Below are 13165 nucleotides of genomic sequence, written 5' to 3'. Positions count from 1 at the left end.
TCCCTTTCTTTCTTTCTTGGAACTGGAACTAGATTCAGGTTAGATATTTTTGGCAAGAATGCTTCATAGGTGGATTGTGTACTTCCATCAGGAGGTACAAATTAGCTAGTTGTCTTTGTTTTTATGATGCCAGTGGCCATTGATTACCATTGCCTAAATTCAGGATTTCATTAGGAGTTTGAAAAATGGTATTTTTCTATGGTTTTTTCTGTGTTTTTTAGCTGCAATATTTCCATAGAGAGAAACATGTCCTCAATAATTTGTTGGCTATCTCTGATATCATTGTCAGGATAAATGTCTGGTTTTTCCTTTCATTTTCCTTTCATTTCCTTTCATTTACCAGTTTTAAAACAGCAAGTTAATTCTAGATATCTTCCAAAAGCGAAGAATAGGAATTTAAAAATATATATTTTTGTATCTTTACAAATTCATAGAATTAGCTATATTATGTTTTAATATATTGCAGTGGTTATTCTTATCAATACTCATATTTTTCCACCTTTGACCTTGTGGGAACCTTTTCAAGGGAGTTTATGATGCAACTCCAGCTGTGTTTGATAGCATCTTTGCTTTCACATATGGCAACTTATTCTGTACATTTCCTAGATTCACCATATGTCTCTTAGGAATAAGAATATTATCATAGATAACCCTATTAGAAATATAAAATTTAAAATAATGATAAAATAGTATTCTCTAAAATATATCCCATATTTGATATTATTCTAGCTCAATTATTCTAATTTGAACTAATTAGCAATCCTGCATAGCAATTATTTTCCAATCTAGGATCCATATTAGAATCATACATTGCATTTATTTGTTATATCTAAGGAATATTACATTTTAAAGATATGCATCATGAGTTCAAAACAATATTTCCAATTCAAATTTAGAAGTTCATGGGGTTTTGAGGTTCTGTTTGTTTTTAACCTAGTATCTTAAATCTTATATCTGTAGAGTCTGTCTCCTACGTGGAAAATTTGATTCCCAAGAATAACAAAAGGATTACTCATTTTCATATACTTTTTTCTTTAGATGGCAAGTGATATTAATTTTCTTATTTTTGCCATATATATTATCATTATTTTACTTTTTATTTTAAGATTTATTGAATCAACTGAAAGGTTTCAAAGCTAGTAATCTTTAGAAATTTATACTTCTAAATATTTTTCTAACATCTGAGCTCTTTCCATCTCCTTTAGCTCAAATCTTATTGCTGTAATTTTATGTCAATTACTTCCAGTTGAATGATAAAACTGGATGAGGTTAAAGTTGCTAAGGCAGCGTCTAATCAATAATCCCTTGCACAGCCTCAGAGCAGAAATATTTTGCTCATCTGGTGGATCTGATGCTAAGAACTTTTTGCCCTCTTGTGAATTAAGGCAGTGCTTCTTAAGCCTGACGTGTATACATATTCACCTAGGGATCTTGTTAAATTGCAGATTCTGATTTAGTAGGTCTGAAGTGGGGCCTGAGTTTTCTGCATCACTAACAAGATCCTAGGAGTTGTTGATGATATTTGTCCCTGGATCACAGTTTGAGTAGCAAGAATTTAAGGTTTTCTTGGCTAAGTTTAGGGTTTTCTGGGCTAAGAATTTTTTCAGATGATTAATGTGCTACATTTCTTCTTTTTGTCATCTTGTAATTTATAGTTTTCTGGATGTCTGGGCAGGTAATTGAAGATGTAGCAGTACCAAAATTGAGGTGGATGTTTTTCCTGGGTTTCATTTTCTCCATTTTACTCATTCTCTTTATTGATGCCCTCTTTAGGCTGTCATTGGTAAAGAGGCCCTCTGCAGAGCATTAATCTGCAACCCTAGTGTCTAACTGGTCTACTTCCTTTACCTTAACCATGGTTGTCAGCACCCTCCATCACTGCCCAGGGAGGCTTAGTATATCATGATTGAGGGTCATAGTGTCTCCACATCTAGCAAGGTGACAATCACCACTGTTTGCAGTAAGGATGGCATTATTGGGTTGCTTTCCAGGGGCCAGTCTTTGAATTCACCTTTTTCCCATTCTCATTATGTTGGTGGTGGTGTTGGTAATTTGGTGTGGTTAACACCTATGATGGTCACGATCTGCTACATATTTAATGCCTTGAACTGGAACACCATCTGTACAGTAAGTCCCCTACATACGAACATTCAAGTTACGAACTTTCAAAGATGCGAACATGTGTTCGTATGTCCAATCATGCAGTCAGTTCACGTGTCTGGCATACATTGTCACGGGCAGCTTGCCCTCCGTTTCCTATTGCTAATGATTCTTCAGCTCTCCCATCTCCCACCTCCTCTCCCTCCTCCTGTCAGTAACTCTTCTTGCCTGTTCACTCTATGCCAGCCCCTGTATGCTAGCTGTTGTCCTGTACAACTGTACTTTTCAAGGTACTATACTGTAAGATTAAAAATGTTTATTTTTTGTGTTTTTTTTTATGTATTATTTGTGTGAAAAGTATTATAAACCTATTACAGTACAGTACTATATAGCCAATTGTGTTAGTTGGATACCTAGGCTAACTTTGTTGGACTTACAAACAAATTGGACTTAAGAACTCGCTCTCGGAATGGAGCTCATTCTGACGTAGGGGACTTACTGTAACAGCTGCTCTTGTACCTAATTCCCTTCAATAACATCAAACTACTTAGTTTCTCCACTTCTATACCACCAAGTTGCTTCCTGATTTACCTTCTTTATGGCAGTCTTCTGCACAAAAATAACTTTCACAGTGTCATTTATTTGATTATATATGAAGTACTTTTTACAGTAGATACTACTGGAAAATGTCATGAATGAGGTCACTGAACTGCTGATTCCTCTGCACTTCACCTCTGCCACTGGTTCCAGGCTCGATTTTCCAGAATTGAGGGAGACTCAGTGGTGAGTGACAGCTAGGTCCCTTCCTCCCTGCTCAGTCACTGAGATGATGTCTAAGACCTGCTGTCATGACTGCAGCCCTGCTTTATGGTGATGTTAGCCAGGCCAGTGATGGTGATCTGCTAAGGGCAGTCTGCTAAGGGCTTTCTTGGACTTACACTTCATTACCAGGATTAATCAGACTCAACCTTAGTTTTCTTATCTGCAAAAACAGAATAATCATACCTACTTCACAAGAGAAGTAAACACTTGCAAAGCACATAACATAAAGCAAACATACAAAATACATCTTAAAAAAAGATAGTTTTTGAAAATGTTTACTGCAAATTTTCATGAATTCAGACAGACAAATTTGTCACCTTTGAATAGTTACTTAATACCTAGTGATCATTTTACTCAACTATAAAATGATCAAAAAAACCCCAATTCCTGCTTTGCAGAGTAAGGGTGGTATCAGCACTATCCTTTAGTAATCAGGTTCCCCAGACATGTGAATGTAAGTTAATGAAAACAGAGATGATTATGACTTGCATCTCTTGGGAGATATTATTTTTCTCTAAGAGCCTAGGATTACAAGGAAAAAAAGACATCAAAATGAGTTTTTCGAGTTCAACAAGTCCATTTCAAATAGAAACATTATATATATATGTATATGTATATAATTTTTAAAGAAATATCTTTATCCAGTGCAATATTTCATAATCTTGTCCTAAATTCAGTTGTCTCTCATGTCATGAAGTTTCACAAGTCAAGAGAGATGACTGGGGAACAGTATTAGGTGAGACACAAAGAGTGTGCCAGTTTTGCCCCATGATTTGGAAGTGCTTGTCCTTGAAGTTGCCCTGCTTTCTACTCATTTTTAGCTCTGAGTACCTTGTGAAATTTAACAGCTTCCACGTGCACATAGAACATCTCTTCTAATGAAAGTGGAACGAAGGAGAGGAAGATGAATGTAAGTGAAGGGAAGTTTATATGTATGTAGGTGTTGAGAAATTTGTAACAGTTTTTGTATTTATTCTCTTCAGTGTTCTCTGATGACCTTGGGATTTAAGGTCATCTGAGGTGGATGAGGTGCCAGTAGATTCTAGAAAGCTTTTAGGAAAATGTATATATTCTCTTTGGGATACACAAAGAGAGGCTACATAAACAATTTGTGGCCTTAAGCATACTGGAGCTTGCTTGATAATAATTGCAGAAGCAATTGCTGTAGAAACATCGGATGGGTGAAAATACCTTCACTGATGATGTTTAAGCAGCCCCTGTAGTAAGGTTTACTCTGTAGTAATAGGCTTTGGGAAAGTCCCAGTGTTTGTGATAAAGGTGAGTTGAAAAGTTTAAAATAAATCATCAATGTGTAGAGCAACTGCTAAAAAAAAAAAAAAAAAGTTCATACCGAGGTAGTACTCAGTGATAGAGGTGGTTTCGAAAATGATTAAGAGAATGTTCCATTAAAGATGCCCATAGCCACATGAATGTTCATGTTGCTAAGCTCATGTGCCTGCCATCACACAAAATATGACTGAAAAAAGAAGTCTCTAAAAGTGATCATAGAAAAATACATTTTTCTTCCTTCAGAAGTATTTTTGAGGTGCTCCTTTTTCATAATGAATGATGTTGCTTTCAGTAAAAGTGCCCCCCTGTGGTCTTCCAAGCTTTGCCTCTCAAGTTTTCTAGTTTAATATTAGTTGAGCAAATGCACTAGATCCCATTCTTGCCCTGTTAAGTTCACAAAGGCAGCTGAAATTCCTTAGGCAAATTTTTGTACTTAGTACCTTAGATTACAGGGTGATTTCTGCTTCCATTTGATAGCCTTTCGAAATACTACTCGTTGTTGATGTTGTATGTAATTCTGCCAAGGTTATTGTGCCGTTGGTCTTCCCATAAGTGACATGGATAAACTTTCTTTTATCTCTTTCAGCTTAATTACATTTGATCTCCCCTGAATTATAACAGAAAGACTCATAATTATCTAAGATCTGGCAATATTTTTTAGTTTTGTTGATGGGTCTGCAGGGGCCAAATTCAATTTGAAGAAATTTGGGGAAAAGAAAAACACCCACCCTTTTGTTTGCATTGTTGCATTAGCCTTTTAACTGATCTGCGTGATTTCAGCAACCTTTTCTTACCATTCTGTTCATCAAAGTAATCTTCGCAGTATGTATATTTGACAATGGTAGTCTCCAGCTAAACAAACAAATGAAAAACACACGTTTTAATGGTTCTCTATTGCCAATGAATGAAATCCATAATATTCAGAATCCTTGTTCTGTTGTTTCTACCTTTTTCTTACCACTCATTTCTAAACTCCTCTCTTTGGCAACATACAACTGTTATTCCCCAAACACATATACTTCCTTTTTTTCCATGTAATTGTTCATTCTGCCCCAACTTGTAGAAATGCCTTTTCATATCTTCACAATACAGACACACACACACACAGAGTCACAGATTAGCAAACCGTGGCCCTATCCTTGAACCAGTCAGGCAAATTCATCTTTCTGTCACATATAGTTGTATTTATTAAACTAGTTGCTTATAATTGGTGCTATATTCAGTGCATGTTTTTATCTCCTCCTGCGCATTAGACTATGTACTTTTTGAGGGCAGAGAATGTGGCTTGGTAGCAACTGTGGAGTTCAAAAACATAAGAATCATTTTGTTTGAAGAATTAGGGGGAAAATGAAGCCAGTTTGTTCCTTTTTACTAAAAGTACAATCAGCTAAGTGCTTTTTCTGCCTTTCCACAAGCATTTTATTGACTTCTATGATCATAGTTATGAAAATGGTTCTCTTTTCCTTGGGAAACTCCTTTGCAATTCAGTGTTCATTTTGCCTTTCTGAAATATTTACTTTTAGAACATATGATAGTCAAATATTATTCTTCTTTTGAAAATTATTTTTCAGAATTAGAGTCAATAATCTGGAGCTGCTTCTTTTCACTTCTCCCATTTTTGCATGATAAAAAAGGAGAATAAAAATAATTCACAAATAACTGAAGAAAAATTAAATAATTAAAAAAATTATCACATGGATAGCTACTAAGGGTGTTGGCTGATTTAGAAATCCTGTGCTCCATTACTCTGGGAAGTTTAATTTTACAGACATCACTGAGAATTCATTTGTGCATTTTGAGTCTTTTAGAAATTGTTTGATAAAATAACATACAAATGAAGAGAATGAAGACCTGGACAAATTTCAAGTAGCTAACTAGAGAGTCAAGCCTTATATTCTCCACTCATCATCCCCAAACTTGAAAATAAATCAGTGAATCAAGATGATTCATGAATGAAAAAGAATAATACTAGGGCTGCTACCAAAGTTTCCTTTATAAAAAAAAAAAAAAAAAGAAAGAGAAAGAAAGAACTAAACAGCCATGTATAGTAGCACCGACAATATCAGAATTTCCTTCTTTTGTCACGTCTAAGTGTATTTATTGTAGTTTGGTTTGGCTCCAGTCCTCCTCCCCTTGTTTTTACTTTGAATTAGGTCCAGGCTTTTTAGCTCCAGGGAAGCTAGTTTCGGTATTGAAATTGCACTTTCCTTTAAACAGTGCTAATTGCAGCCATAATCACTAGTTCATGACTATGGAAATTAATGATGGAAAAGACTTGTTAGATCATCTCTTCCATCAGATTCTGACAATACAGGATTATTTTTTACATTATGTCCTGGGGTATTCTGCCTGGTTAACTTTAAGAGACTGAAATAATGAGGCTTTAACCATTTCCCTTGGGAGAGAGTCGTGTATCCTAATAAACTTAGGACATCGATCTGAAGATCAACCTAAATTTTCTTTTTCTTTAATTTCATGCCATTACTCCTAGTTATACACCCTTGGGTCACCCTAAACAATTCCTTTTCCTTATGCATTCAATATAACAAATTTCCTGGCTACCATCCTACAAAGAACTCCATGGATGGTTTTATTCTCATTTACAGAGAAGGGTGTGGTCTTAGCTAATAGTGAAGCAAAATGCAGCTATTCATTAATTCATGAATCATTCTTGTCCTAAGAGAGACAAGTAAAGACTTTTTAAAAAATCCTCAAGAATGTGACTGCTTGCATTATATCTGTGATTTTATTTGTCAGCTTTAAAAGTATATTAAAAGTAAAATTCTGTCAAAGTATTTTCCATGACCTATAAATATATCACTTCCATTCAGATTATCAACTTCTTGAAATCCTGATAGTGAAATCTGTTTTTGGACTCAATTTTTCACTTCCATCATAATGTTCACTTGTTCTGTAAGTGTGAACCTGCTATTTTAATTTATTCATTTAAAATATATTAGAACATGATTTTTTATAAGTATTTGATTTCTCATTGTGTTATTTAAATGGAGCACATCTGATTTTGAATTATAAACTGATGAAGTAGTCAATAATGTACCATATCATTTAGGTTTATGATTGAGGGGAAAATACTTGGTCTCTATTTATAAATGATGATAATAAAAATAAAGCATTATTATTATAAAAGATTTACAATAGAAGGAAAACATTGTTGCTGTTATTGCAGCTTTATTAGCAGATTTGATAAATTTCTGGGGTTTGGAAAATAGTATATTTTAAACTCTAATAATGAATTGTCCTTATGTGTATTTTACATGGCACTGATTCTAAATGAAAGAGTTATGAGCAAGTTATACACTACTCACATCGTCATAGGCAATAAAAATAATAAACATCATTATTTTTGCAACATGAACTTATTTAAAATAATATGGAGCATGAGAGTAAATTACTCACCCATGTTAAGTAAAATAAATGGTCCTGCTCACCAAAATAAAGCAACAGAAGTGCATTATTATAGTCAGACTGCTCATGGGATTCAGCTTAGAGAGTTTCAATATATTCCAATGATAGGTAAAATTTTGAAGAAATTTGAAAAAATTCATATGTAATTTATATTCTCAAATTATGTATACAAGGGGAAAATTCAAGGGTAATTATCAATAATTTAACATTCTAAATCTTCTGCAGATAAACACTTTTCTTGTATCTTTTTATTTTCAAATTCAGTAAGATGTCATTCTGACTCTTTAAGACTAGATCCAAGGAGATAGGTTCAAGGTGGCGGAGTAGAAGGACGTGCACTCACTCCCTCTTGCGAGAGCACCAGAATCACAACTAACTGCTGAACAGTCATCGACAGGAAGACACTGGAACTCACCAAAAAAGATACCCCACATCCAAAGACAAAGGAGAAACCACAGTGAGATAGTAGGAGGGGCGCAATCACAATAAAATCAAATCCCATAACTGCTGGGTGGCTGACTCACAAACTGGAGAACACTTTTACCACAGAAGTCCACCCACTGGAGTGAAGGTTCTGAGCCCCACGTCAGGCTTCCCAACCTGGGGCTCTGGCAATGGGAGGAAGAATTCTTAGAGAATCAGACTTTGAAGGCTAGTGGGATTTAATTGCAGGACTTCGACAGGACTGGGGGAAACAGAGACTCCACTCTTGGAGGGCACACACATAGTAGTGTGTGCATCAGGACCCAAGGGAAGGAGCAGTGACCCCTTAGGAGACTGAAGCAGACCTACTTGCTAGTGCTGGAGGGTCTCCTGCAGAGGCGGGGGGCAGCTGTGGCTCACTGCAGGGACAAGGACACTGGCAGCAGAAGTTCTGGGACGTACTCCTCGGTGTGAGCCCTCCCAGAGTCCACCATTAGCCCCACCAAAGAGCCAGGTAGGCTCCTCTGTTGGGTTGCCTCAGGCGAAACAACCAACAGGGAGGGAACCCAGCCACACCCATCAGCAGACAAGCAGATTAAAGTTTTACTGAGCTCTGCCCACCAGAGCAACAGCCAGCTCTACCCACCACCAGTCGCTCCCATCAGGAAACTGGCACAGGCCTCTTAGATAGCCTCATCCACCAGAGGTCAGATAGCAGAAGCAAGAAAAACTACAATCCTGAAGCCTGTGGAACAAAACCCACATGAACAGAAGATAGACAAAATGAAAAGGCAGAGGACTATGTACCAGATGAAGGAACAAGATAAAACCACAGAAAAACAACTAAATGAAGTGGAGATAGGCAACCTTCCGGAAAAAGAATTCAGAATAATGATAGTGAAAATGATTCAGGACCTCAGAAAACGAATGGGGGCAAAGATAAGGAAGATGCAAGAAATGTTTAACAAAGACCTAGAAAAATTAAAGAACAAACACCTAGAAGAATTAAAGAACAAACAAACAGAGATGAACAATACAATAACTGAAATGAAAAATACCCAAGAAGGAATCAATAGCAGAATAACTGAGGCAGAAGAACAGATAAGTGACCTGGAAGACAGAATGGTGGAATTCACTGCCACAGAACAGAATAAAGAAAACAGAATGAAAAGATATGAAGAAAGCCTAAGAGATCTCTGGGACAACATTAAATGCAACAACATTCACATTATAGGGGTCCCAGAAGGAGAAGAGAGAGAAAGGAACTGAGAAAATATTTGAACAGATTATAGTCAAAAATTTCCCTAACATGGGAAAGGAAATAGCACCCAAGGCCAGGAAGCACAGAGAGTCCCAGGCAGGATAAACCCAAGAAGAAACACATGGAGGCACATAGTAATCAAATTGACAAAAATTAAAGACAAAGAAAAAAGATTGAAAGCAAAAAGGGAAAAATGACAAATAACATACAAGGGAACTCCCATAAGGTTAACAGCTGATTTCTCAGCAGAAACTCTACAAGCCAGAAGGGAGTGACATGATATATTTAAAGTGATGGAAGGTAAGAAACTACAACAAAGATTACTCTACCCAGCAAGGATCTCATTCAGATTTGACGAAGAAATCAAAAGGTTTACAGACAAGCAAAAGCTAAGAGAATTCAGCACCACCAAACCAGCTCTACAACAAATGCTAAAGAAACTTCTCTAAGTGGAAAACACAAGAGAAGAAAAGGACCTACTCAAACAAACCCATAACAATCAAGAAAATGGTAGTAGTAACATACATATTGATAATTACCTTAAACGTGAATGGATTAAATCCTCCAACCAAAAGACACAGGCTCACTGAGGGATACAAAAGACCCATATATATGCTGTCTACAAGACACCCACTTCAGACCTAGGGACACATACAGACTGAAAATGAGGGGAAGGAAAAAGATATTCCATGCAAATGGATATTGAAAGAAAGCTGGAGTAGCAATACACATATCAGATAAAACAGACTTTAGAATAAAGAATGTTACAAGAGACAAGGAAGGATACTACATAATGACCAAGGGATCAATCCAAGAAGAAAATATAACAATTATAAATATATATGTACCAAACAAAGGAATACCTCAATATATAAGGCAACTACTAACAGCTATAAAAGAGGAAATTGAAAGTAACACAATAATAGTGGGGGACTTTAACACATCACTTACACCAATGGACAGATCATCCAAACAGAAAATTAATAAGGAAACACAAGCTTTAAATGACACAATACACCAGATAGATTTAATTGATATTTATAGGACAATCCATCCAAAAACAGAAGATTACACTTTCTTCTCAAGGGCACACAGAACATTCTCTAGGATAGATCACATCTTGGGTCACAAATCAAGCCTCAGTAAATTTAAGAAAATTGAAATCATATCAAGCATCTTCTCTGATCACAATGCTCTGAGATTAGAAATCAATTACAGGGGAAAAAAACGTAAAAAACACAAACACGTGGAGGCTAAACAATATACTACTAAATAACCAAGAGATCACTGAAGAAATCAAAGCGGAAATGAAAAGATACATAGAGAAAAATGACAATGAAAACATGACAATCCAAAACCTATGAGATGCAGTAAAAGCAGTTCTAAGAGGGAAGTTTATAGCAATACAAGCCTACATCAAGAAACAAGAAAAATCTCAAATAAACAATCAAACCTTACATCTAAATGAACTAGAGAAAGAAGAACAAACAAAACCCAAAGTTAGTAGAAGGAAAGAAATCATAAAGATCAGAGCAGAAAAAAATGAAATAGAAACAAAGAAAACAATAGCAAAGATCGATAAAACTAAAAGCTGGTTCTTTGAGAAGATAAACAAAATTGATAAACCATTAGCCAGACTCATCAAGAAAAAGAGGGAGAGGACTCAAATCAATAAAATTAGAAATGAAAAAGGAGAGGTTACAAGAGATACCACAGAAATACAAAGCATCCTAAGAGATTACTACAAGCAACTATATGCCAATAAAATGGACAACCTGGAAGAAATGGACAAATTCTTACAAAGGTATAACCTTCCAAGTCTGAAGAAATAGAAAATATGAACAGACCAATCACAAGTAATGAAATGGAAACTGTGATTAAAAATCTTCCAATAAACAAAAGTCCAGGACCAGACGGCTTCACAGGTGAATTCTATCAAACCTTTAGAGAAGAGCTAACACCCATCCTTCTCAAACTCTTCCAAAAAATTGCAGAGGAAGGAACACTCCCAAACTCATTCTACGAGGCCACCATCTCCCTGATACGAAAACCAGACAAAGAAACTCCAAAAAAAGAAAATTACAGACCAATATCACTGATGAATATAAATGCAAAAATGCTCAACAAACTACTAGCAAACAGAATCTAACAACACATTAAAAGGATCACACACCATGATCAAGTGGGATTTATCCCAGGGATGCAGGATTCTTCAATATACGCAAATTAATCAATGTGATACACCACATTAACAAAATGAAGAAGAAAAACCATATGATCATCTCAATAGATGCAGAAAAAGCTTTTGACAAAATTCAACACCCATTTATGATAAAAACTCTTCAGAAAGTGGGCATAGAGGGAACCTACCTCAACATCATAACGACCATATGCGACAAACCCTCAGCAAACATCATTCTCAATGGTGAAAAACTGAAAGCATTTCCTCTAAGATCAGGAACGAGACAAGGATGCCCACCCTCGCCACTATTATTCAACATAGTTTTTGAAGTCCTAGCCATGGTGATCAGACAAGAGAAAGAAAAGGAATACAAATTGGAAAAGAATAAGTAAAACTGTCACTGTTTGCAGATGACATGATACTATACATAGAGAATCCTAAGGATGCCACCAGAAAACTACTAGAGCTGATCAATGAATTTGGTAAAGTAGCAGGATACAAAATTAATGCACAGAGATCTCTTGCATTCCTATACAGTAATAATGAAAAATCTGAAAGAGAAATTAAGGAAACACTCCCATTTACCATTGCAACAAAAAGAATAAAATACTTAGGAATAAACCTACCTAGGGGGACAAAAGACCTGTATGTAGAAAACTATAAGACATTGATGAGAGAAATTAAAGATGATACAAACAGATGGAGAGATATACCATGTTCTTGGATTGGAAGAATCAATATTGTGAAAATGTCTATACTACCCAAAGCAATCTACAGATTCAATGCAATCCCTATCAAAATACCAATGGCATGTTTTACAGAACTAGAACAAAAAATCTTAAAATTTGTATGGAGACACAAAAGACCCCGAATAGCCAAAGCAGACTTGAGGGGAAAAAAACGGAGCTGGACGAATCAGAGTCCCTGACTTCAGACTATACTACAAAGCTACAGTAATCAAGACAATATGGTGCTGGCACAAAAACAGAAATATAGGTCAATGGAACAGGATAGAAAGCCCAGAGATAAACCCACTCACCTATGGTCAACTAATCTATGACAATGGAGGCAAGGATATACAATAGAGAAAAGACAATCTCTTCAATAAGTGGTACTGGGAAAACTGGACAGCTACATTTAAAAGAATGAAATTAGAACACTCCCTAACACCATACACAAAAATTAACTCAAAATGGATTATAGACCTAAATGTAAGACCAGACACTATAAAACTCTTAGAGGAAAACATAGGAAGAACGCGCTTTGACATAAATCACAGCAAGATCCTTTTTGACCAACCTCCTAGAGTAATGGAAATAAAAACAAAAATAAACAATTGGGACCTAATGAAACTTAAAAGCTTTTGCAAAACAAAGGAAACTACAAACAAGACAAAAAGACAACCCTCAGAATGGGAGAAAATATTTGCAAACGAATCAACAGACAGAAGATTAATCTCCAAAATATATAAACAGCTCATGCAGCTCAGTATTAAAAAAAACAAACAACCCAATCAAAAAATAGGCTGGAGACGTAAATAGACATTTCTCCAAAGAAGATATGCAGCTGGTGAAGAGACACATGAAAAGCTGCTCAACATCACTACTTATTAGAGAAATGCAAATCAAAACTACAGTGAGGTATCACCTCACACCAGCTAG

Source organism: Balaenoptera borealis, assembly GCF_965194805.1.
Source record: "Balaenoptera borealis genome assembly, chromosome: 4".
NCBI classification, from domain to species: domain Eukaryota; kingdom Metazoa; phylum Chordata; class Mammalia; order Artiodactyla; family Balaenopteridae; genus Balaenoptera; species Balaenoptera borealis.
This window is presented reverse-complemented; position numbering follows the sequence as displayed.